Source organism: Pipistrellus kuhlii, unplaced genomic scaffold, assembly GCF_014108245.1.
Source record: "Pipistrellus kuhlii isolate mPipKuh1 unplaced genomic scaffold, mPipKuh1.p scaffold_m20_p_2, whole genome shotgun sequence".
NCBI lineage: Eukaryota > Metazoa > Chordata > Mammalia > Chiroptera > Vespertilionidae > Pipistrellus > Pipistrellus kuhlii.
Window position 1 is genome coordinate 118,704,672 of NW_023425515.1, and position 26,708 is coordinate 118,731,379.

At 39.0% G+C, this 26,708-nt stretch overlaps 1 pseudogene; it reads right to left on the minus strand.

Moving 5' to 3' along the window:
• Positions 1-4,695: 4,695 nt before the first annotated feature.
• LOC118723050 lies at positions 4,696-25,112 on the minus strand (annotated as a pseudogene).
• Positions 25,113-26,708: the final 1,596 nt, after the last annotated feature.

Here is a 26,708-nt window from a genome sequence, read left to right on the forward strand (position 1 = left end):
TACACACACACACATTGAGTGGCCAGATTATTATGATCTCTGAACGCATAATAATCTGGCCACTCAATATATATCCTATATAATAAAAGGCTAATATGCAAATTGTTCCTTCAACCAGGAGTTTGACCAGCAGGCAGGCTGGCCAACTGCTTTGTCCCCTCCCCTGGTCAGGCTGGCTGGACCCCACCCATGCTCAAATTCATGCACTGGGCCTCTAATTAACTTTAGACTAGGGTCATCACGACCAGACAGATGATCTGTCTAGGCAGCAGCTCTGCACAGGCCCACTGGGCCCACTGTCAGGCACAGGAAAGTGGAGTCTAAGAAGGAGTGGCCTGAACGCATGTGGCCGGGTAGCTTTGAGGCTGTGTAGATGATGGACGGAAAACACTGGACAGTGCCAGTGGGCTACGCAGAGGGCCAAAGAGGTACGGGGCTGTTTAGGCAGTGGCTGTGGGGTCAGTGAGGCTGGGTGCCAGGAAGGCTCCATGTCCTCAGGTGCCGCTGGGGGAGCATGGTCATTCAGAGTGGGAGAAAAAGCCCTTCTTTCTGGAAGAACACGGATGGTCTAAATGTGCATAGAGAAACTATAGTGGTACTAACATGACTATGTCAGTTCCCTGAGGCTCCTGTCTGTGCCCAACTGTGGAGTGTAGACCTGGATGTGGGCCAGGATGTGGCCTTGGCAACCAGACTCACCCCTGGCATTGCCTGAGTCACAATTGCAAGATGTCACTTGCAAGTGCCCATTGCTGCTGGTCTATGGGCCCTGGTTAGCCAGCACTGTGCATGCTCAGGGCAGCACTCTTTGTGTTTCCATTGAAAGGACACCATATGTGATGGGTACAGTTGATTCCTTAAGGTTGAAACAGGGCAGCCTGGACTTGCTTATGACACGATCTTTTCTCTGTATTTTACCACACAGTCTTCTCGGGCTCAGGGAACCTGAAGCCACTGGAGTGTCAGCTTGGCCATCTTACACAGCCAGACACCACCAGAAAGCACAGAAATGCCAAAGCCTCAACAGAACCCTTCGTGAAACAGACCCCAGTTCACATACTGGAGTGGAAACAAAAAAACAGTGGCATCTATTGGGCCTCAGCTGGGACTGTTCTCAAGGGTCTATCTGTAGGGTTCCTGCACCCTGGCTTTGGCCCAATGGCTGAGGTAGCTCTGCAAGCCTTGATTCTGGAATTATGGATCTTAGCAAGTAAGCAGGTACACAAAGATTGAGTCAAAAATAGCAAGGTTGGACTGTGTGTGAGTGTGTACATTTATACACATACTAGAGGCCCGTTGCACGAAATTTGTGCATGTATATTAGAGAAAGAGGAAGCGGGGGAAGAGAGAGAGAAAGAGAGAGAGAGACAGAGAGAGAGTGATATCAACACGAGAGAAACTTTGATGGTCCATCTGTCTCCTGGATGTGCCCTGACTAGGAATAGAACCCAGGACCCCTTGGTTTATGGGACCATGCTCCAATCAACTGAACTATACTGGCCAGGACCTTAAACTAAAATAAATAAATAAATAAATATTTCAGAACTTAGAAAAGTATATCATAAAAGTATTTACTATCGCTTCTTTCTTTTGAGCTGAATCACTTGTGGCTAGTGACCACATATTGGACAGCATAGACCTGAAGTACAACTCTCAGAGTTGGCTGCAGACCTCTCTGGCTATTCCTGTGTCAACTCTCTCAGAGCAATGTACATGTTGAATTGCCTTAACTTATGCACAAAAGCCAAGGATTCAGACCAATGCTATCACATGCAAGTATATGATTACTATCTATAATTTGATGACACACAAATTGACTTTCCTACCCTGAGCTGACCTTTTAGATTCATGTAACACCTTATCTACCCTGGCAGTGGGCCAAAACCTCATCCAATCTCTGAAGGGTCAGTATAGCTTATTAATGTACAGTTTTTATAGTCTTCTTAGGTGATCGTTATGCAAATAGTAAAACATTGAATTTTACCATTTCTGCATACATTTCATACTGGATGCATCACCACCAATTATAACAACGTCTGAATGTGACAAAGATCAAACTTCTCTATTTCCTTCTGGCTACTCCTTCCCTTCTTAATTTGTCCAAACCCAGGAGGCAATGCCTAATTTCAATGACATCTTGCATATGTGAGAGTCAACATCTGATTAAATGTACCATCTTCATTAATCCAATAATGTTAATAACTTAATCAAATTCATCCTGCAATAGTGCAACCATCATCACCATCTTCAAGCTTCTCTTTGTATTAATACACAAATGAACTCTATCAGACAGAAATTATAATTCTCGTTTTATGGAAGATTAAATTTAAGGAAATTTACCCAGTGTCATTCACCTAGTAATTGTCAGATATGTGCATTTTTATCAAAGCTTATAATTTTTTTTTTTTTACTAAGTGGAGCTAACTGGCTATAGGCTCCCACTGTACCTTATGGAAATCTTTTTTTCCTGAACCAAAGAATTTTCTTTGTTCATCTTGCTGACCATGCCATGCCCATTGTGTGATAACAAAACCATCCATGATGCTAACATCACCAGCTGAAAGACTATCTAGAAAATTCACACAATCTCAGAATATGACACCACAGATGACTTACTAATAACCAAGGGGGAAGGTGGCAGGCACCACATTAACCAAATGGGAATAATGGGACAAACTGACATCATGTGTCCCCTCAGGTGATATTCTGAAAAACCACCTCACCTGAATAGTATATCTGTCAGAAATGTTAAACTTGAATTTAATCATGAGGAAAATCAGACAAATCTAAATTGGGGTAGATTATGCAAAAATTGGCCTGGACTCCTCAAAAATGCCAATGTAATAAAAGACAAAAAAAAAAAAAAGGAAAAAAAAAGAAAAGCTTACTGAATGGTTCTAGGTTAAAGAGGCTAAAAAGATATGACAATTAAATGTAACACCCAATTATTGACTGGATTATGTGGGTTTTTGTTTGTTTGTTTTTTAAAAAGCTAAAGGAAATTTTTGGGACAATTGGGGAGAACTGAATATGAACTACTTATTAGAAAATAGAATTGTATCAGTATTAAATTTCATGAGTATGGTAATTTGTTATGCTATGTGGGACATTATATAGAGAAGTGTGTAGGGGTGAAGGTATAACTAATTCTGAAATGATCCAATAACAAAGAAACCAACCAATCACTCAGAGGGAGATAGAGTAAATGTGGTATATGTTAACAGCTGGTCAATTTAGGTAAAAAGTATACAATGTTCATTTTACTATTTTTTTGCAACTTTTAGATAGGTTTAAAATTTATTCAAAATAAAAAAAATTGGTTAAAATGAATAATACTATCTAATGCTTATGTAGCACTTACTGTGTTCTACAAATAATCTTCTAAGCACAATACACACATAACTCATTCAATCCTCACAATACCCTATACAGTATATTATTAGTCATATTTTACCTGTGAAACAATGAATGCCCAGAGAGGTTAATGTCAATAGCTTCCAAGGATTGGAGTTGAAATTCTAACCAGAGCCAATACAATTCACTTCTCTGTTAAACAGTTTTTTGGGGGAGATGCTAGTTCTCATCACCTTTTGAGAGGTTTGAACAAGTTGTTCATTACACTTTGTTGGTTCTAACATTTTAAAGTTCTTCATTGTATTAATTTAAAATTTATCTCCTGATGACTTTTATTCATTTGTTCTATTTCTACAGTGAATCCATCCAGAGAAAATAGGTTCCCCTACCCCCACCCCCCAGCTAGATATAAGCTCCACAGAATTGGGAATCGATCATGTTTACTACTCTGTCCACAGGCTGGAAGAATGTTTCCTAACACATGGCAGAACTCATATGGATGAATAAATAAGTGAACATCAGCTTTTCAAATATTTGAAGTCAACTTCTGGAAATTTCCTTCTCTCTTGAATACATTCCCATTCCCTTCAATTGTTCTATTAGTATTCTAGTCACTGTCCTGTAAAATAATTCCAGTTCTGCTAGTTTGAAAAGTGGTGGCCAGAACTGAAAATAGTCCTCCGGACTTCACTCACCACCATCATTTTCCTTTTCAGATGGCTTTCTTCTGTTAATGGAGCCTAAGAAATCACAATTTTTTTTTAATGGCATTGCAGAAACTATAGAAGAGACTTACTGACAAAGATGTTGGGCTGAACATACACATTAACTCTTGCTCTAGCCTAAACCCCACCAAAATAACAGTAAAGGATATTTGTTGGTTGCATAAACCCAGAAAGACACAAATAGTGAGAGAAGAAAACAGTAATAACATTTTGGAAGCTGGAAAGCATATGCACAAATGGTAACTGAGTTATCAAATCTAAGAAAGAGAAAATCTTTTTTCCCCCTTAAACCTGCATCTTCTTTATTTTGCGAACTGTAATTTCTGAACAAAATAAACAACAACAACAACAACAACAAAAGATACCACAATACACAACATCCAAACCCAATGTCAAATGTGGGAAGAGAAGGCTTGAAGCCCTTGCATCCTGCCTCAGGCAGAAAGGCAGGAGAGAAAAGACACGTGACATCAGCAGAGGAAACCAGGTAGGCTAGGACCACTCAAGGCTACTGGGGAGCCATGAAGATAATACACAGAGGGCACAAGATAAGAAATTCCTAATATACTTCTTCCATGTGAAAGGCATCCTCATCATGATCAAGGAGGGTATCTCATCAGGAAGAGTAAGTGGCACTGGGTCCTTCTGCTGTCACTTCATTGTCCTCAGTGCCTGGGCCTGGCTGGATCATGAGGCAGATGTGGTTGGAGTGGGTCTGAGGAAACTCAAATGAAAAGCCAGAAAAGAGCAACACAGTCTCAAACAGCAGTACCACATGGCCCTTAACAGCATTGTCATTCTTGTCTACCTCTGCCTTTTGCCACAGAGACCCCACAATGAGTGGTCAGGGTTGATCTTCAAGTGCTTTTTGGCCATCATGTAGCCCACAGTAGACACAAGCCTATTGGAGATTATCACCTTAGTAACCTCCTTATCCAAGATTTCTTTCATGAGTTTGCAGAGGTTCTCCAACTTGACTTTGCTCTCTTCCATTTTCTTCTCTTCATCCTCAAGTACCTCCAGGCCCTTCTTGGTAACTGAGGCAAAGCTTTTCCCATTAAACCCCTTGAGCTGCTGCACTCAATACGCATAGAGTACTACCTCAAAGAGTTGGCAACTTGCCCTTTGCACTCACCAGTGATGTAATAGATGGACTTCTGGGTCTCCTTCATGGGAGAGAAGTCATCTCCAGACTGGGAGGTATGATAGCTCAGAAGGGTGTTGCCAATTAGCAATCCTCATGGAGTCCAAGCTTTAGGATTTTAGAAAATGGAATTTCCTCATGGAATTTCCTATGGTTCATTTTCTTTTGCAAATTCACAGAAGAGCTCAATGCGCTTCTTAACAATGTTTTTATGAGTTACCTTCAAGATTTTGCTCTGCTGGAGCATTTCTCAGGAGATGTTCAGGGGCAGGTCCTCAGAGTCAATCACACTACACATGAAGTTAAAATACTCTAGTGTCAACTCATCTCAGCTGTCCATGATGAACACAGAGCAGACCTAGAGTTTGAAGTTGTTGTTGTTCTTGTTCTCAAAAAGAAGTCAAAAAGAGCCCAATGGGGATGAGTAGCAATACCCTGAATTTCAACTGGTCTTATATAGAGAAGTGCTTGATTGCCAAGTGTTCTTCCCAGTCATTGGTAAGGATCTTAAAGACTTATCTGTCCTTGCCAGGTAGTCAACTCTTCTCACCCCAGGACTGTGCCACAGTGCTGGGGTGGGAAGGAGATGGAGCCTCTCAGTTCACATAGTGTATCCCTGAGTACCACTGCCTGTCTCTATGCAACCACTTGTATAGGGTGCATTTGTATTCTGCTGCTTTTGTGCATGCTTGCATGCTTGGGATGGAAACATCTTTGCAAATTTACCTTGGGTCTCATATGCTGCATAGACAACTCATGCATCCATTTCTCTCTGCAGTCTCTCCACTGTTGCAGCAGGGTACCGGGGAGTCAGGTCTGGCTTGGCTCTTCTGAGACTCACAGACCTCAATCTTTCCCCCCTCCCCCACCTCTTCCCTGCAATATGAGGATTGTTCTTGTCTGGTAGAAAGGGGATGGTGGGGGGAGCATTTACCTTTGAGCTCAAACCTCCCTCTGACCATCAATATTTGTCTATAATATCTTCCCCCTTTGGGGCTTAGGCTTATGAAAACAAAAGCCAGAAGGTATATCAGCCTATTTCCTTTTTCAACCAGAGGATGTTAACCTAATGGAGGGGGAGCCAAGAGAGGTAATCAAAATAATGTACTGCTTTACTTGTAAACCAACCAGCATCACATACACAGTAGAGTGTTTCTTGGTATTGTGAACTTGCTGGAGGCAGGGTAATGGCTGGGTTTCCTTTGTAATCTCTGAATCCTGAGTAGAACCTAATGTTTGGTAAGTAATGACCACTTATTGAATGAATGGGTGGATAAGTGAATTGAGGCATCAGCAAGAGCTCTCCCTTGTTTAAAATGTTGAATGGTTTATCATCATTATATGATAAAATTATAACTGTTTAGCATGATAGTTAAGGGCTTCCATTACTAGTCTTGGACCTGTTTTCTAGTCCCATCTAAATTTTTCACTAATCTTTTTATTTGTGGTTTGACTTCTTCACTAAATTGGGAAGCCCATGAAGACAGAGATAATATCATATTCCAATCCAAATGTAAATATAGCAAAATATGCTCAATAGTGTTGCATTAATGCAGTGTTTAAGCCAAACTCAGAGTATGCAATTAAAGTTTGGTCAAGATTCTAGTGTACAGAGCAGGGAGAACTGGTAGGCATTAGCTCAAATAAAATGGTGCTTACCCAAGGCATAGATCTTTCTAAAACCTTTAAACGCATCTATAATATATAGTATTTAGTTTTGCCTGTTGGGTAGCAGAGCACACAAGTATTTGTGAACATAAAAGTAAAGAAATCACAGTGTGAAACTGAGGATGAGTATACACCAAACTGTGCTGCTTCAGGCCAAGAGTAATAGTTATTTTTCTGTTTTCCCAGAATGAGCACATTGCAAACAATATTTGCAAGACAATAAGCACATTGTGATTTTTTAAATTAGTGTCAGCCTGTCAACTTTATAGTTTCTGGGTTTGACTTTCCATATAAATTTTAGAACTTTTTTATGCATTTGTCATAATTAGCTAGTTATTAACATTAAACAAGGAAAGAAAGCAAAGGGAAGTCAGATATTGTAAGTCACCTGTGAAGCTTCACTAGGAAACTATAATTTCACATAGCATTGTTCCTCCAAGGGAATTAACACCCCTCCCTTCCCCCTCAGGTACTGAATTTTTGGGGAGCAAAGAGGAGATAAAAGGGAAGATCAGCACATGTGCAGTAAAAGTCAGGGTGGCACAGGGGAGGTGCTTGCCTCTCGGACTAGCCTGGGGAACAATGGAAATCTTGGAAAGTAAATTGATTAGTTAAAAAAAGATCCTGGTTAAAATCCTCGGACAAAGAGTTCCCTCTCTCTTGTTCTCTCTTGCTCTGTGACCCATGTTGGCTCCAATCTTCTCTCCTCATAGCCATGTGGCCTTAGCCACTGCATGGCCCATGGCTCTGTGAACTATACACACAAGATGCTGGACTGGACTTTAATATGGAGCAGAAACTATGGGCAGTGGTTTTTATTCCGGTCCTGTTAAGACAGGGTTGGATTTTATCCATGACAAGATGAACAGGAATGGGACATTAGAAACCCAGGGGTTTATTTCGATACAAATAAATATCATTCATACTCCCATGAGAGTCTCAGGAAATTCTTTTTCTTGAGACATCACAAGAATGCCACTTCCACCAATAACACTTTCAAACATACTATTAATAAAACAAAACCTGCTAGAGATTACAGTAAATCTAGATTAATTGTGGAGGATTGACAGTTTACCTACATTGAATCTTCTGTCCCATGAACATAGCTTGGAAAAAGCCCTTTATAAAATTAAGAAAGTTCTCTTCTTTTACTACTTCGTTGAGAATTTTTGGATGTTGAGTTTTTTTAAATAACTCTTCTACATCAATCAATATGACAGTGTGGCTGTTCTTTTTTTTTAAATCTATTGAATATAATTGATTACATTGATTGGCTTCATAATATTAAACAAGTCTTGGTTTATTCAGATAACCTATTTGATTATGTTGATTATGATTTATATGTATATTTAGATTTGATTTGCTAGCATTTTTTGAGGATTTTTAAAATCAATGTTAATGGGATATAGTCTTCCCCAGTTGTCTTTTTCTTTCTTTCTTTCTTTCTTTCTTTCTTTCTTTCTTTCTTTCTTTCTTTCTTTCTTTCTTTCTTTCTTCTTCCTTCCTTCCTTCCTTCCTTCCTTCCTTCCTTCCTTCCTTCCTTCCTTCCTTCCTTCCTTCCTTCCTCTTTCTTTCTTTCTTTCTTTCTTTCTTTCTTTCTTTCTTTCTTTCTTTCTTTCTTTCTTCCTTTCTTTCTCTTTCTTTTTAAACTGTTTGTTTGGTATTTGCTTCCTTTAAATTTCTTTCCCTAGTTTTTGTTTGTTTGTTTTTTACTGAATTTATTGGGGTGACATTGGTCAATAAAATTATACAGGTTTCAGGTGTACATTATGTGAGAATAAACAAGTAATGTTTTCTGTCAAAGAAGGGAGTTAAGGCAGCCTCCATTTTGGCTTATGTGACTTGCAGTTCTCCTGGGGGCCACCATTTTGAAACAGCAAAGGTCAACCCCTCCCTTGTTCCTTTAAATTATCCAATTGTGCAAGACTGTGAGCCTGAGCTCTTTTAATCAAGAGTGGTGGGCATTTGACTGCATCAGAGATAAACCACTGAGCAGATCTCTGCTGACTGCACATGCTGCCAAAAGCTGTGTGCCTGTGCACCCTCCTGAAGTAGTAAAGATATTTGCCTTGCTGTCTGACTCCTGAGTATACTTTGTGTTCTGCCAGGACTCCTGGTTTTGGAGCTTGCCTTATTTCTAACAATTCTATAACACATCATCTGTGTATTGTATTGTGTATTTACCACCTCAAGTCGTTTCCTTCTAGTTTGTTAATATAAAAAGTTAAATTTTTTAAATTGAAGTCTTTCTTCTTTCCTAATAAATAATTTAATGTCATGAATATTTCTCCAAGCAATTGCTTCATCTTTATTCAACAAGTTTAGAAATGTTATATTTTATTTTTGTTTAATTCAAAATATTTTCTAATTTTCCTAGAGACTGTAGCTAACAAGGTGAGCTGAGTTATCTAATAATAAATCAGAGTGGTCTTTAGGTATGGCTGAGTAAAGTTAAACTTGCTTTTATTCTCATTCTAAATGAAGTGAGGCATTGTAAGAAAGATTTTAGGAAATAAAGCATGGCATAAACTGCTTACCTTGAATGGCTTAAATATAATTTAAACTTTAGCAATTTAATATAATAATTTCTCTGCAACTTAATTATGGGAATAATCTAGAACCAAAATCTTGAAATCTCAGAATCAGAGAACTTAGTTATACCCAAGCAACTCATCTTCCAGAAAAATGCTATACATTGTTTTCCAAACTCTAGTTTGCATAAAGATCATTCTGTAAGTTTACTCCTCACAGATTTCTTGACCCCCACCTCAAAAATTCTGATTCAGTAGATCAGAGATTTGCACAAGAACATGCATTTCTAGCAATTTCCCAGGTGATACTTACACTGCTGGTCTGAGGACCACACTATGAATTGTATTATTCACTAGGACAATGGTTGGCAAACTCATTAGTCAACAGAGCCAAATATCAACAGTACAACAATTGAAATTTCTTTTGAGAGCCAAATTTTTTTTTTAAACTTAAACTTCTTCTAACACCACTTCTCCCAGGTCTTGGTATTTTGTGGAAGAGCCACATTCAAGGGGCCAAAGAGCCGCATGTGGCTCTCGAGCCACAGTTTGCCTACCATGGCCCTAGTAAATATTGTCAAACAAGTTCTCTTGGACACATCTTCATACTTTGCATGATTCTCTACCCTTTTTCTTTTTTCACTTCTTTGAGATCTTTAAAATACTCTTCCTGCCCTCTGACATGGATATTTTCCAATATTACAACTTTGATTGTTATCTCTTCATCTTTCCTTCCATTTTACACTCAACAACTATTTATTGAGAATTTACTAATTGTTAAACTTGGCTCTAGGTACCATGTAAGGCAAAACTATACCGTTTGCTTTAATATTGTCTTGTCTGTGAAAGTTTTCTCAGAACTTTCTCACAGACATGATCATCTCTTCCTTTGCATTCCCATAGTTCTGTATTTGTTTCACTCATCTGGCTTTTATTTCATGCTATCTTGGTTGGGAATTCTCTAAAACAATATGCCAAAATCTTGATTGAAAACAGGATTTGAACTGGGCAAATGTATCTCAACCTCCAATTTTAACTTTTGTCACCCATCTGTATTTACTCTTTCGAATTCAATATTTATATCAGCCTTGGAATTGATCAGAAAACTGTGACAACCTTTTTAACACAATACCACTTTATACCAATACAAAATATATGTTGGAGTTATACATATTTGGATTCATATTTAGAGATGTTGCAAGATGACAGAGAAAATGAAACAAAATTCTACTGCTAAAGCATATTGGCAGGAGAAAAATATATATAACATTTATTTTTATCTAATTCAGTTCAATGAACATTACTGACAAATCACAATAAGCAAAATATATTGTTCTTGGATGTATTTTATTATTTTTTTGGTCTACACTACCTTATATCTCCCCAGATTTTTGTGGGAGAGCTATAGATTGGCCTTGCTGTCTCCATTCTGTGTGTGGCAACAGTCAATGAAAATAATGTTCATTTCTCTGAATGTCTATGTGTTTAAACGGGAAGAAGAAAGAGCAGGGGGGAATATTTTCACATAAAGTCTGAGTAAACATTGGCAGAGACCTCTCAGACATCTCTGTCCTGTCCTTCAGACTTCCTCCTCTGTGATATAAAGTGCTCATATAGGAAGTCCCAGGGTTGTAATGGAAATCCAAGCCTGACCTGTTTGACCAGATTCTCAAATATTGACTTTTCCTGGGCCAATAATTAGAATGGGATGCCATTTGGATAAGAGAAGTAAAGGACAGCCACAAGTAAACCAGTAGATCTTTGGAATCAAACTGATTTAACATAGAATGAATACCAGGCATTTCCTGGAGAAGGAGGAAAGTATAACTCTGCCTGTCAACTACCTTAAAAAAAAAAAAAAAAAAAAAAAAAAAACCACCTTAGAATATCTCAAATACTACGCTTGGGCTCTTGGGCTCTCCAGGACCAGGAGAAACAGCTCCCATACCTTTTTGCATTACAGTGGAGACATACAAAACTCACATTCAACTTACATACATCCAACACACATTCAACAACCACCACAACCATATTTTTGCACAGTATGGCCCTTTTTTGCACACCAACTACTTTATCTGGTGCTTATGGAGAGAAATAGAGATGTGCTATAAAAATGGAAAAAAACTGTCTGTATTGGCTCCATTGAAAGATAGTTTTATACATGAAAAGCATAGATTTAGTGGTATTTGAAGGTGGATTAAGGAATCTTCCTCGATAGAAGAAAGTTGATAGTTTGGTGCCCCTGGGGCTTTAATGAGAAGCTATGGAATTAGGTCAGTGCATCCTAGTTCTTGCCCTTCTAGATCAACAGCAGATAAGAGCATAAGGAGATCTGAGTATTTAAAGAAACCACCTCCTCCACCCTTTCAATCCTTCTGCACACCCCTTCTTCTTTCCTCTTTTCCAATTATTTTATCAGAGACTTTCTTCTTTTCATAAGATGAGGCAGTAGAGATGGTTCAGTGAAGACTTTCTTGAAGGAAGAAGTTGGTGCTGTGCACCTTTGGTGAGAACTTTCATCCCAGATAAATTGTGTGAATCACCCATAGCTCATGGGTTTCAGTGGAATAAATAGCTACATCCAGCTAAGCATCACCACAGCTGGGTGGTTTTCTAAGTGTGTGAGTCCTTGGATTGTCCTCACTATGAGATCAACTTTGGGATTATTGCTAGGCACGATACCATATGGAGACAATTTCAACTTATACCAAGCCGTAGCTCTTCTTCTAATCAACTGGTTATTAGGTTTTAAGAGGAATTACTTTTTCATTGCTATTACAAAGAATTATGAAAGAAATGTGTAATGAGAAGAAAAAAAATCTGGATATGCTGAAAGAAAATGGAAGGCAAAGTAAAGTGGGAATTTATGATACCAGGGTAAGTTGCTAATCCATCAGTGGGCAGTGGGATTACTCCAGAGAAAGAAAGTTACCAGGAAAACCTTTAGTTAGAATCTAAATTAAGAATAAGGTCCCCATTGTTTGTCTTCCAGTGGTCAGAGTTCATGAGTGTCTTGCATTGTCCCAAGGGGCTCTGTTTCTGTACTCCAGGCTCTGATTGAGAGGAAGCCATATATCTTCTAAGTATATTTCTGTCATGTGCTGAACTCAGGACCATTAACAGAGGGAAATGAGGTTATGTGAACTTCCCATGGATATGTTGATGTTAGTGATTCAGCTGATGCAAAGGATTCCCTGTGAAATACATCCAAATGAATAGGGTCAACTTAATTCTAATGATTCCCCTAGGTTTCACTAGCTCAGGAAAAGTGAAAGAATATCCTGAGAGACAGTGACTCCATAACTATATGCAGATGGCCAAAACACATGATAAGAAGTGCCCCCAATCAAATAAATAAATGCAAAAATTTTCCACTACAAATGAATTGGATGTGGAATATATTTTAATAACTATGTCAATTCTGATGCAAATAGCCATTATTTCATTTTCCAAAAAAAAGATTTTTGTTGAGTAAGTAGTTTCTGGGCTAGTTCAAAATGTATCTTCAAAATCTTCTAAAAAAGAATAGTGAGGAAAATAAACTCTTAGGTAAAATAGTTTAGATTCATTCAGAATTCTCAAAAGTGAAAATTATTACATAAGAAAAGAAACTTTTCAATTTAATCCTAGAAATAAGCTTCCTATATTCCCCCATAAACACATACACACACACACACACACACACACTTAGATTTTTGTTTTCTGGGAGGTATTAATCATATTCCCAAAGACAATATCAAACCTTAGCATGGGATAAAAGCAAACAAACAAACAAAAAATTCATTTACCTAAACAGAAAATTTAAATAGAATACATGTTCCCATTTTTGGTCCTAAGGAAAAATCTATTTTGGTTTCCTCTTTGAAATCTAAGTGAAACTTGAGTCTCTAGGGGGCAAGGTAGAACCATGTTGGAGCTGGATGGGAAAAAAGGAGAACAGCTGTCTTTGAAATTGATCTGCACAGTTTATCTGCCTTTGGAACCACCTGAGACAGAATCCTTCACTTCTCCTCAGTCCTTATTTAAACAGTAACCATTTTTTTATTCATCTACTTTTTAATAATTTTTTATTCATCCCAGTGTGAATAAAATAGGTGTCCAACCAATGCATTTAAATAGGTATTCAGTAAAAAATCCATGTATAGATGGATTTTTCTTATTCACTTCTAGGTTTCAAGTGCTTGTTTGGCTCTACCTCTCAAGAGATATCAGTGTGCATGCAATTCAGAAATAATACTATGGCAATTACCATAAGAATTACTTCTATTTCATTAACAGCCTGGGATTATATACTGTCGTGGGTTACCAAAACTGAAACGATTTACCTTAAAAATGTGAAAAGATCAAATATAGATGGAAGAAAGGAAGATTTTAATTTCTGGACCAATCACAGAAATATTTTAGACATCTTCCATGTCTTTTCCTCTTTCTTTCACAATTAGTGTCCAGTGAGTATAAGAATAATTCAAACACAAAAGGAGGTAAAACTCTCAAAAAGACAATTAAAAGCTTTAGACAGGAAGCATGACTGTGCTGCAACTCTCTCGAGAGCATCTGCCACTTCTTTCAAAAAGCCACCAGCTTTTGTTTTCATCAATAATTGCTACAATGAGGTCTCTTGATACTAAAATAATTATGAATACAGAATTGGTAACAAAGGTACCATTGCACCTCTGGATCTGGTAAAATGAAAGGAAATTACCTTCCTTGATAGAAATGTTTCCACTAACAAAAGTTAAAGAAAAAAAAATTTCCTTGATACTATTTTTCCCTGAATTTTCTACTTCCTGGCCTTGAAAGCATTCTATTGAAAATGTTCACAAAATGAAGATTCTTCTCAACCTTTTGGAGAATGCAGGACCTAAGTTTATATTCTACAATATCAATAAATACATTAAATAAAAACAAACAAAAAATTGTTCAAGGATAGAATAAAAATAAGATCTCTACTATTGAAAGAGATGTGGAACTCATCTGAATCTCCAAACTTGAGAGTAACAGCAAGTGGAAAGGAATGCAGGCCTAGGAGACTTACTTGACCAAAATGAGAAAGTAGCAAGCATTGGATTACAAACTGAATAGACTCCAGAGCATTTGAGAGAAGACCAAGTGTAGTGATGCTCAGGCCTTACCAAGTCAGATAAGTCCCAGGGCTTGTGTCATAGTTACGTCATCCAAAGGTGTCCAAAATCAGCTTTGGGGACTTGTTTACAAAAAATTTTCTCAGATGTTCCCAGTTTTCTGTTTTGTCTCATAGGGCCACTTCATCCCTTTCAACACATGACAACCTTCCAAAGAAAAATGTCATGGCCTTCTTGAGTATTTCTCTTTTTATTTTAATGACAAAAGACTTATTGTCATTATTGAATAGTTTCTTCTTCCATATAATATGTACCTAATATTCACTGTTCTGGACAAATCGTTTTGTAAAACACTTCACAAGTGTATTCAGATGATGGGTAATATGGGTGTTTTTGAACCACTGGTTAGAAATGTGCATTCAATTCATAAATACCCCTAGCTTTTGCTCTGTGAAGCAACTATGCAGCCAGAATATAGAATAAGTCTTTTGGGAGCATTGGACCCAGCCATGCTCATGAAACTCATCTCAGAAAATCCTTTGAAGGCATGGAAATGGAGAAAAAATTAAAATATCCAGCCAAGATTTTAATCCTCAATATTGACTATAAAAACAGCCATTAATTTTTATAAATTAGAGACTGACCATGGGACAAATGGTGCAAAGAGATTAGATCAACTTGACTATTTGGGAAAGACAAATTAGAACCAGAACATAGTAGCTTGTGCTTCGAGCTCCCCTGTGGCTGGGTGGAGCCTATGACTAGTTCTGGTTATTGAGTTGTGAGCAGAAATGACACATATCATGGCTAGAGTATATATAAGATCAATGAGACCCTTCTAAGTCATAATCCGTAAGTCAAAGAAGACATTCCAATGGAATATAGAAAAACTTCAAATAAAGTAATAATTCTGTATGTCAAAACTGAATCATTATATTATAAATACAACATGTCAAAGCTATGGCCATGCTTAAAAGAAAATGCATAGCTTCAAATGCATATTAGGAAAACAGAAAAGCTGGGATATCAATAAACTTTGAATCTTAGTTTAGATTCCACAGACATAGATCCCAAACCAAGGATTAAAGGGCAAACAATATATTAGGAGTGAATTAGCTTTTAAGGACTGCTCTAACAAAGTATCATATACTGGATGGGTTAAACAACAGAAATTTATTTCTTCATAGTTCTGGAGACTAGAAGTCTGAGATCAAGTTGTCAGCAGTGTTGGTTTCTTCTGAGACCTCTCTCCTTGGATTGTTGCTAGTAGCCTTTTCCTTGTGTCCTCACATGCTCTTCCTTCTCTCTCTGTGTGTGTGCCCTAATCTTCTCTTTTTATAATGACAAGAATCATATTGGATTAAGGCACATCCCAACTACCTCATTTTAACATAAACACTTCCCTAAAAGCTCTATCTTAAAAAATACAGTCATCTTTTAAGGTATTGGGGTTAAGAAAGGGGGAGGGGAGGCACAATTCAACTTATAAGTGGAAGTTTCTGAGTAAAGAGATAGAAACTAAGAGAGGGAAAGAAAGGTAGCTGATAAAAGGTATGTTATTAAGGTGCTACAACATTAGGTGACTGCAGTTAGATTGCCAAGGAAAATTCTAGAGAACTATGTAAAATATGCTTTAGAATTATCTTGGACAAAGGGCAAGAAGGTGTGTTGTTTATACCCTGACAGCCATTGATCTTGGATAAGGGCTTTCCCAGAGATATATTACTTCCTAGGCACATCTAGTCCACTGTGTTTATAAACTGAGTGTGTTCAGGCAGTTTGAGGGCAGCCCTCTGACAAAGAATCCCATGCTGGCCTTTGGAAGTCAGGCTGGTGTGCATGGGACCAGCAAGGGGATTCAGGGCATATGGGTAGAGTCTCAATAGTTTCAGCCTACCAGCTCTCTCTTGAAGTTACAGAAAAGGAATAAAAACCCAAAGGGAATATAATCATTGAAAAAATACAAATGTATAAATAGATAAGATCCACAAAATGATAGATTGGTTCATTAAAATACTAATAAAATTTAGAATTACTGGTAAGGCTTATCAGTTAAAACAGAGAAAAAGCACAAGTAAACAATGCCAGGAATTTTAAAACAGGACATCATTAGAGGTCCTGTAGACATGGATCCCTGAGAGAAGAATTAGATATAAAAGAAAGAGTAGCAACTCTACTCCCAGGTATATATTGAAAAGAATTGAAAACAGGTGATTACTTAAACAAATTCATGTGCATACATGTTCATAGCAACGCTATTCATAAAGGCTCAGATGTGAAAACAACCCAAAGTTTCATCAATGGACAAATGATGATATAGCCATACAACAGAGTATTATTCAGCCATGAAAAGGAATTAAGTACTGATACATGAAACAACATGCATGAACCTCAAATCATTATGCTAAGTGAAGGAAGCCAGATACAAAAGACTATGTATTGTATGATTTGATTTGTGTGAAATATCCAGAGTAGATAAATTTGTGGCTGCAGAGAGATTATTGTTTGCAAGAGGAAAGAGGGAATGCTTAGTGGGTACAAGCTTTCTTTTTGTTTTGAATATATTTTTATTGATTTCAGAGAGAAAGGGAGGGAGAAATAAAAACATCAGTGATGAAAGAGAATCACTGATGGGCTGCTTCCTGCACACCCCCACTGGGGATCAAATCCACAACCTTGGCATGTGCCCTGACCGGGAATCAAACTATGACCTCCAGGTTCATAGGTCGATGCTCAACTACTGAGCCATGCTGGCCAGGTCAGGCTTTTCTTTAGTAATGATATAAATATTTTGGAACTAGACAGAGATATTATTGTACAATGTTGTAAAAGTACTAAATAACATTGAACTTTTTACTTTGAAATGGCTGTATTTATATTATGTGACTTCTTCAATTTAAAAGAAATAGAGAAAGGTTGAGAAAATTGAGAAATACCTAGCAATATTTAAGTGTGGAATGCAGACCATCTTCAATCACCACGCTCTGCCAATTTTTAATATTTGATGATCTCATTAAATATTCACTGTTGTCCCATAAGGTAAGGATTGCTAATAATATCCATTTCTGCAGAAGAGAAGTGAAAGGAACTCATAATTTCTCTGTTTTGTGTCACTTGTGTTTTGCAGAGTTGATATGGAGCTGTCTCTCTCTCTCTCTTTTTTAATAATATATTTTTTTATTGATTTCAGAGAGGAATGGAGAGGGAGAGAGATAGAAACATCAATGATGAGAGAGAGAATCATTGATTGGCTGCCTCCTGCATGCCCCCTACTGGGGATCAAGCCTGAAACCCAGGCATGAGCCCTTGACCAGAATAAAGCCTGAGGCCCTTCAGTCCACAGGCTGATGCTCTATTCACTGAGCCAAACCAGCTAGGGCCAGAATTGTCTCTTAAAAAGTAGAACCAAAAAACATAGATATCTCAGCTCAAGGAAATGAGCCTGGGAGGAGTAAACTGTTCTGACTTTCCAAATATAGCCTGTGCCTGGCCACTTAGGAGGATAGATTTGTTGCTAGCAACAAGTACTAAGGAGGCATGTGATTTGGCATGTCTTGAGCTGTGAAGTAGATGTAGACGCAATGCAGGCAGAAATCGATGATATTATGGGGAGGGCTGTGTAGCTTGCTAATTGCCATCTGCAGTGCCTGCAGGTGGATGGAGAGGAGTGAAGAATCTCTTTTTAGTAGATTTTCAGGACAGAAAAATCATATGGTGACCCTCAAGCATTTAGAAAAGATTGTACCTAAGACAGAAAGCATATCTAAGCTGGAAAAAGTGCACTCCCTGCAAACTCACTTTGCAGATTCCTGTGTGTCAGAAAGAAAAGAGGATTTCAATTGCCAGTGGCCCTCTTACTCTTTCCAGTCCTGTCTACTAAACCCCAAAGAGACAGCAGGGAGCAGACTAGCAAGTACCAATGACTTTGGGACTTAAACCACAACCCCGAATTACCCCTGTGAGCTCTGGAAAAATAGGCAAAAGGAAAATGCTGGGTGAGATGGGAGCAGAGGAGAGATTTCAGCAGGAATGGCAACATTATGGGCATGTGGTGAAGCTAGTTCTTCGGACAGTTTAGAATTTACCTTAGAATGTACATGTGTGAAATTTCTGAGAGCCATGTTTGCTATTCTCTACATCTATACTTGGAGTAGGTTAATACTGAATCTTTATATTCTAATTTTTCCAAGAAGAAAATTATACTACAAATGTTGAAATAGAAGTGCACAATAGCATAGAATCATAAGACCAAACTATTGAAAAGAGAGAGAAAGGGAAGATACATGAATATAAAATAAAAAACAGAAAACCTTAGGGTCACAGTTATTCCTTAAAACTCTAAAACTTTTGAGTTTTTATTATCATCCAGTCAACAAATTGATTAGCATTTTCATTGGTTTAAACTCTGATTCAAGGTATTTCTGCCACCTATATACCTGACTTGGTCTCTGAGTTACTTCTTTTCTTTTTGCATAATTATGTTTTATAATTATGTGGTAAACATACATTACATAACATTCACTATTTTAACTTAATTTTATTTTTTTTAATTTTTAAAAAAATATCTTTTATTGATTTTGTACAGAGAGGAAGGGAGAGAGATAGAAAGCTAGAAACATCGATGAGAGAGAGTCATTGATCAGCTGCCTCTTGCACACCCCCTACTGGGTTTATGCCTGCAACCAAGGTACATGCCCTTGACCGGAATCGAACCCGGGTCCCGTCAGTCCCCAAGCCGACGCTCTATCCATTGATCCAAACCAGTCTCTGCTATTTTAACTTAATTTTAAGTGTACATCTCATTGGCACAACGTTGTGCAACCATCATCACTACTGAGAGTGGTTCTAGAGGAATAGAATTTTAAGGATGAGTTTACTGAATTGGATCTGGGAATTTACTCTCTAATTTGATTAGATTTAAAGATGCTATTGACTCTATTTTTAGTAGTAAAGATAGTTCTAATACAGTTCATTACCTGCTCTGACAATAGAGATATATAAAGTATTTCCATTGTATCCTTATAATCAACCACGTGAGAAGCAAGAAGATGGATGAGCATGCATATGATATCTTTCAGCATTTTGGTATACTGCCAAACACAGTCCAGTACCATTCCGACAGATATGTCACTAGGCACTAAAACCAAACTATTGAAACATTTATTTCTCATAGTTTTAGAGGTTGGGAAGTCCAATATTAAGGTGCTGGTGGATTTGGTTGCTGGCAAAAGCTCTCTTTTTTACTTATAGATGGCTGCCTTCTTTCTGTGTCCTTACATGGCCTTTCCTGGATACATTCCCATGGAGAGAGCAAGATCTCTGTCTTCCTCTTCTTATAAGGGCATGAATTCCATCATAAAGGTTCCACCCTCATAACCTCATCTAAAGCTAATTATTTCTCAAAGGCCCCACCTCCAAATGCCATCTCACTGGGGCTTCAACACACACATCTGGGGGGTATACAAACATTCAGCTCATAACAATAAGTAATGTTAAATACTTATTTAAAAACATTAAAATGTGTAAAGCTTTGTCAACCCTGCAGGTACTGATCATCAGTATTTGACCAGGTTGAGTTTAATGTTCACGGAGAACCATGGGGAGGCATAGTACGAGTTTCAGATATGCCTTACAATAGGATTTTGGCCTGTGTTTGGTGTTTGGGGGAGAATTTAAGGAAGTGAGGCTTTGGTTTGAATTGTATGTTGTTGGGAAGTAGGGACAGTTTATGAATAACATCTAGAAGGAGGAAAGAATAGAGTGAGGCTAAAGCTAGAATTGGTAAAGAAGCAACAGGTACTCGTATTACCCAGGACAAGGACGTGTTTGATCAATTTTGTGGTTTGGACAATGTTCTAATTTTGTCTGAGTACAGGCATGATTATGGAGTCATCTTGCTTTTGTCCTGGTCTATCATGGGCTCAGAGTGGCTGGCTCCAGGATGTCCAGGACTGCTTTTCTCTTTCTTATCTTTCAACCTAAATACAATGCATATTAGTCAGCTGGAGCTGCCATAATAAAATACCACAGACTGGGGCCTTAAACAATAGACATTTATTTCTCACAGTTCTGGAGGCTGGAAGTCTAAGATCAAGATGTCAGCAGGGTTGGTTTCTGGTGAGACCTCTCTCCTTGGTTTGCACATGGCTCCCTTCTTGCTGTGTCCTCACGTGTCCTTTTTTCTGTGTTGTGGGAAACAGCGAGTGATATCTCTGGCATCTCTACCTCTTCTTATAAGGATACTAGTCCTATAAGATTAAAGCCCCCTTATGATCTCATTTAACCTAATCACCCCCTATCTCCAAATGCAGTAACATTGGGGGCTGTGACTATACCATGAATTTGAGGGTGACATAATTCAGTCAATAACATTATGCATCAGAGTCCAAAATTTCTAGGCAGATCTTTCATAAAAGCTAAAAATAATGTATATGTTGTCGAGATATCATCTTTAATAACAAAACTTAGAAATAGGCAAATTTCTAACAATGCAGGATAGAAAAGTCAGCATAGCTCAGAGGACAAACAGGCTCAAGGCTGGCTCCGATGGTATTAGGGTGGTGGATTAATTGGTAACCGTTTTTAATTATTAATTGTTTCATGTTTCTATAATATTGTTTTTTGCGACAATTAAGAAAAGTTGTTAAATAGATTTAGACTTTTTCACTCAGTGGAGCAAGTGCTCTGTCAGCACATTCTGATGTGCTTAAGGGTAATATTGTCACAAGAGAGTATCAACAGGACACTGAGGGGACCCCATGAAGCAGGGGACTTGGCAAAAGACCAGGGAGGACAATGAGGGAAAATCTACCACTTTCCTGCTGTGCCTGTTGTCAGTCCTGCTGTATCATCAGCCATAAGGCCCCAAATCATTTCTGCTTTTAGAACTGAGCCAGCTCCTTGGTGTCCTGGCTGCTACCTCCACAAGCAGTTGGTAAAGAAGGACAATAGAAAGAGCAATCCCCACACATAACAGCCGCCCCCACTTGAAATGCTCACCCCTCCTCACAGCGAACATTTTCTTAGGTGTAAGATGATGCATAAGAATCTTTTCAGTCTGTTTTTGTTGTTGCGACCTTTAGACTGCAGGTAGTGCTCAGGAGCATGGAGACCACACTTAGTTCTGGGACTGATCATTTGGAAGAGAACATATTGTAACTTTCATTCTCAAAGTAGAATCTGATGCTACTATCTGGGCCAAATCTATTTTTAGGATAAAGTTTCCAAAATCTGCTAAAAACTGATTTCCACTAATCTTTATGGTGTGTCCCAGAACACTCCTCCACTCAGTCCTACCCACTGACACTGACACATCCCATCCCACTCTTTCACACAGGGTCTCCTGGAGGTTAAAAGAGTTTATTTTGAAATGAAATGGCAATTGGGAAAAGCTTTTTAAAGCATTTCTCTCTCTTGATTAGTGTTCACGACAGCAGCCCGGAATGCTTTCTCCAGCCAATTTGTAGTTGATCTTATAAAACAGACCTCTCCCCTTGATCTGATTTCCTCCCCCTCCCTGAGCATTTGTTCTGCTCAAACATTTCAGCACATTTGTTAACTTGAGTGACATTGACAAAAATCGCCACCCCATTAACGTGGAGTCATGCAATCCCTGGGATGCGCATGATTCATTTAATTGGGATGGTGTGGTTCCCTCCCAGATGTTCCCTTTCAGCAGATACCATTGTGTTTTAAAACTTGGGATAATTATAGCTCTGTAAACCTAGAGTACAAGATTTGTTGGCTCCAGCCAGCTCCCTGCTCCTTATGTAATAGCTTCATTGTTTAGTAATTGCCCTATTCACAAAGCTAAGGGATCCGTGTCAGCCAAGACATCTATTCAAAGTGCTTCCCCATGCTGGATAAACAGTAGCAGGAGCAATCTACCAAGAACACCAAAACACTAGCAAGAGACTTGGCCACAGTGTGACCAGAGCAGCTTTTTCCTTCCCAAATTGAACCTTTCTTCAGAACTTTCTTCACCTTTCTTCAGTAACAAATCAGCCTCTAGGCAGAGTTGTTCCCTGCAAAATGGGTGGCTGCAGCTGGCCATGAGGGTGGTGTGGGAAATGCTATGGGGCTGAGCAATGAGATAAGGAACCTGAGGTGAGAGGCAGAGCTCAAGGGGGTGTTCCACACATGCTGTCCCCAAGGAGGAGAGAAAGGAGAGAGAAATGTCCCTACACTAATTCCTGGAAATATATGCCCTAGCTGCTTTGGCTCAGTGGATAGAACGTCAGCCTGTGAACTAAAGGCTCCTGGGTTTGATTATGGTCAAGGGCATATACCTTGGTTGTAGGGGGTGTGCAGGAGGCAGCTGATAGATGTTCCTCTTTCATCGACGTTTCTAACTTTCTATCCCTCTCCCTTCCTCTCTGTAAAAAAATCAATAAAATAAAAATAAAAAAGAAATATCCAGAACCATCTCTGGGAGCATAGGGGGCCTGATGAAGGAGAGGGGGAGTTCTAAGATCTTGTGGGGATCTGCACCAGAGCGGCTGTATTCTGAGTTTGTAGTCTGTGGAGCCCCAGTGAATGCCTGAGCTCACTCATACCTGCTCTCTTCCCCTCTCCCCATCAGTTGTCCCTCAGTCTTGGTCCCACAGGCCCCAGAGATTGGGATAGCATCTCAGGGGGGCAGAGGAGACAGAGAAAAAAAAAAGAGGAAAATTTTAAAAATTGTCATTAATAGTGGTCTAGAGCATTCATCTGAGGCTGATTCAATACGAACCTGGAAGATTTAGAAATGCTATACCCCACCTACCTGAATCAATGTGCTCATAATTGACCAATAGAAACCTTTATTTATTTCCTTAAATCTATCTATCTATCTATCTATCCATCCATCCATCTATTTTTACACACATATATATTTATATAGTTTACATTTATATCTGTACACATATATGTGTATACACACTGAGTGGCCCGATTATAATGATCTTTAAACACATAATAATCTGGTCACTCAGTGTATATCCTCTATATTGTCCCCTTGACCAGAAGTTTGACCAGCAGGCAGGCCAGCCAACCACCCATGTCCCTTCCCCTTGGCCAGGCTGGCAGGACCTCATCCATGCACGAATTCATGCACTGGGCCTCTAATATATATATAATCTCCTATCTAATAAAAGAATAATATGTAAATTGACTGTCACCCGAACACACAAGTTGGCTGCCCCCATTTGGTCAAAGATGGCTGCCTCCATGTGGACACAAGATGGCCACCACAAGATGGCCTATAGTGGAGGAGTTAGATGCGATCAGGCCAGCAGAAGCAGTTAGATGTGGTCAGGCCAGCAGAGGGGACAGTTGGGGGCAATCAGGCCAGAAAGGGGGGACAGTTGGGGGCAAGAAATTCTGGAGGGGGGAAAGTAAGTGGCGAGCAGGTCCGTAGGCAGAATGGTTAGGGGTGATCAGGCAGGCAGGCAGGTGAGTGGTTAGGATCCAGCAATCCTGGATTGCAAGAGGGATGTTTGACTCCCTGTGGGATCGGGCCTAAACTAGCAGTCAAACATCCCCCGAGAGGTCCCAAATTGTAGAGGATGCAGGCCAGGATGAAGGACAACCCCCAATCCTCCATGCATGAATTTAGTGCACCAGGCCACTAGTATACAAATATACACATATAAATTTACATGTACACACACACACACACACACACACACACACACACCCATTCTGCTAACTAACAGTACCTACAGGCCCTCTGAGACCTGAAAATATTCTAGTACCCATCCCACAATGCCTCTTTGTTATCCTCTCCCTGACACTCACATTTGTGCACACATCACTGGAAGTGGGTCTCCTTTGTGGGGACCTACTTCTGTCTGGCATCAGCTGCGCCCTGCCTGGTCTGTGGGGTCCTCACATCTCCATCCACAGCTGATGCCCTTGGCCCTCAGGATATGAGAACCACTGAACCTTCTATTGTTGACAGGATGGAGGAATCTGACTTTTCTGTGTGATTCTCTGTTGGAGATTTTTAAAAACATTTTATTTATTATTTTTTAGAGAGAGAAAAGCAGGAGAGAAAGAGATGGATTTGTTTATGCATTCATTGATTGCTTCTTGCTTGTTGTGCACTGACTGGGGACCTATCAGACCATGCTCTAACCAACTAAGCTACCTGACCAGGGCTCTGATGATGACTTATTTTTTATTTTTTAAAAATATATATATATATAAATAATTCAGAGAGGAAGGGAGAGGGAGAGAGATGAGAGAGATTCATTGATTGGCTGCCTCCTGTATATCCCTTACTAGGGATCAAGCCCACAATGGGGGCATGTGCCCTGACTGTGACCTCTGGGTTTATAGGTCAATGCTCATCTACTGAGTACACTGGCTGGGCTGGAGACTTTTTAAAGGCACTCAAGTTTATGCTACAATGTTTTATAAGGCTTTTAATGGAACACTGTTTCTATTATTTTATTTTGTTTTCTTCTCTTTAAATCTGCCTTCTTCCTGTGGGGCTTAAACCTATATCTGATGTGGCCTGGCTAGGAAACCATTCCCCATTCAGACCTTCCAGCTCCTTCAGGTCCTGGTCCTGTTTCCCCAGCACTTCAAATGCCACCTGGCACCTGGCCCAGGTCCACAGTCCCATGTCCATAATTCTGAAGTCCCAAAGTCTCTGAAAACAGAAATATTTTTATTACAGTGTTGGTTATAAAAATAACCAAGTGAAGAGCTATAAGGCTCCATTTATACCACTTAGTGTGAATATTCATACATTTTACTGATATGGGTCTGTGGAAATATTGTGTTTGATTCACATGATGTTGCCTCAGACCCCTCTGGGATGTTATATAATATTTGGTGTATGTACACCGTATTGTCTTCTAAAATCTGAAACATTCTGAATTCTGAAATTCATCTGGCCTCAAGGGCTTCAGAAATGTAATTGTGGACTCAGGCATGTTTCAGTAAATATGTGCTGAATCAATGTCTGCATTGCTCCTTCCTTCCCACACCAGGCATCCTTTCAGGTCAAGTTTTCAGCATTTGGCTTCTCCCTGTGCAGGAGGAAAGGCCCCAGGCTTCCTGCAAACAAGCCCGGGTCAGCAGCCCAGGTTTACTATGACCAGTGGGGAAGGATCCACAAGTGGAGCCCTGACCACACAAAGGAGTTTTATCACATCAAACCCACCCTTAGTATCATCTTATAAAATAAATAAATAGATAGACAAAATATTTTTTGCTTGAACAGGCATTTAGTTCTAGTCAGTTAGCAGGAAACAAACAAACAAAAAATAAACAAGGAATGTAATCTTGCTAGTAGTCACAAGTACTTGAATGCAGACACTTATTGATGCTCTGGTTACACTAAATCAGCTTTAGAAGGCTGTTCTTTTTGTTAATTATTTTCATTGCTCTTCTTTTCCCTTCTCTTTCCATGGCCCAAAGTCCTGGCACTATTCTCCTGGTGTCCTGAATGGACACTGGTTGGATTCAATCTTTCAAGGCCCTGTGCCTACTTCAGTATTTGTATTTAGGATTTCTACTCCTTCAAAAGAGCCCCTAACTTGGTTAAGCTCAGGGCCCCACAAAACATGGATGGTTTTCTGGTTGGCCTTAGGCATTCTAGGCCTCAGGAGACCAGCGGTGGGTCCCACAATCTGAAGTGTTTAATATTCATCAGAGTGCAGCATCTATAAAGCAAACCATCTTCATGTGATAATGATGGGTTCTCTAGATTATTTTATATGAAAAATTATTTGGGTAATTTCAAAATACCTACTCTATTCCAGAAGCCAGAGGCCTGAGGGAATAGGTATCTTAAAAGAAAAGTTTGTACATCCCAAAGTTAGATTGTTTTGCTTTCATTTACAGATTTTAAAAAAAGATGATGCTTAATGAGTTTTATGAGTCATTTATTTATCTATGATCACTAGCTGGTTGGAGATCCAACCAGAATGTGAACGTAGCTCCTGAAGGCCTGAACTGGTGCTATTGTCCTGTTCCATGATCCTAATTTATTACAAACATTCCCTCGAAGAGAAAACAAACTGGGTCTTCCTTTTCAGAGTTAGTTAATTTAAGAAGCACCTGGGCCTTTTTTAGTAACTTAGACCTAAAGTTGCCAGCATTTTCAGTAAAGACAAGAATAACTTTTGAGGCTATGTTCTCTCCTTTCACTATTTTTACACTAATGTGTGTTTCAGTAAGAATGTGATCCTTATATCTCAGATGTTAATGCCCA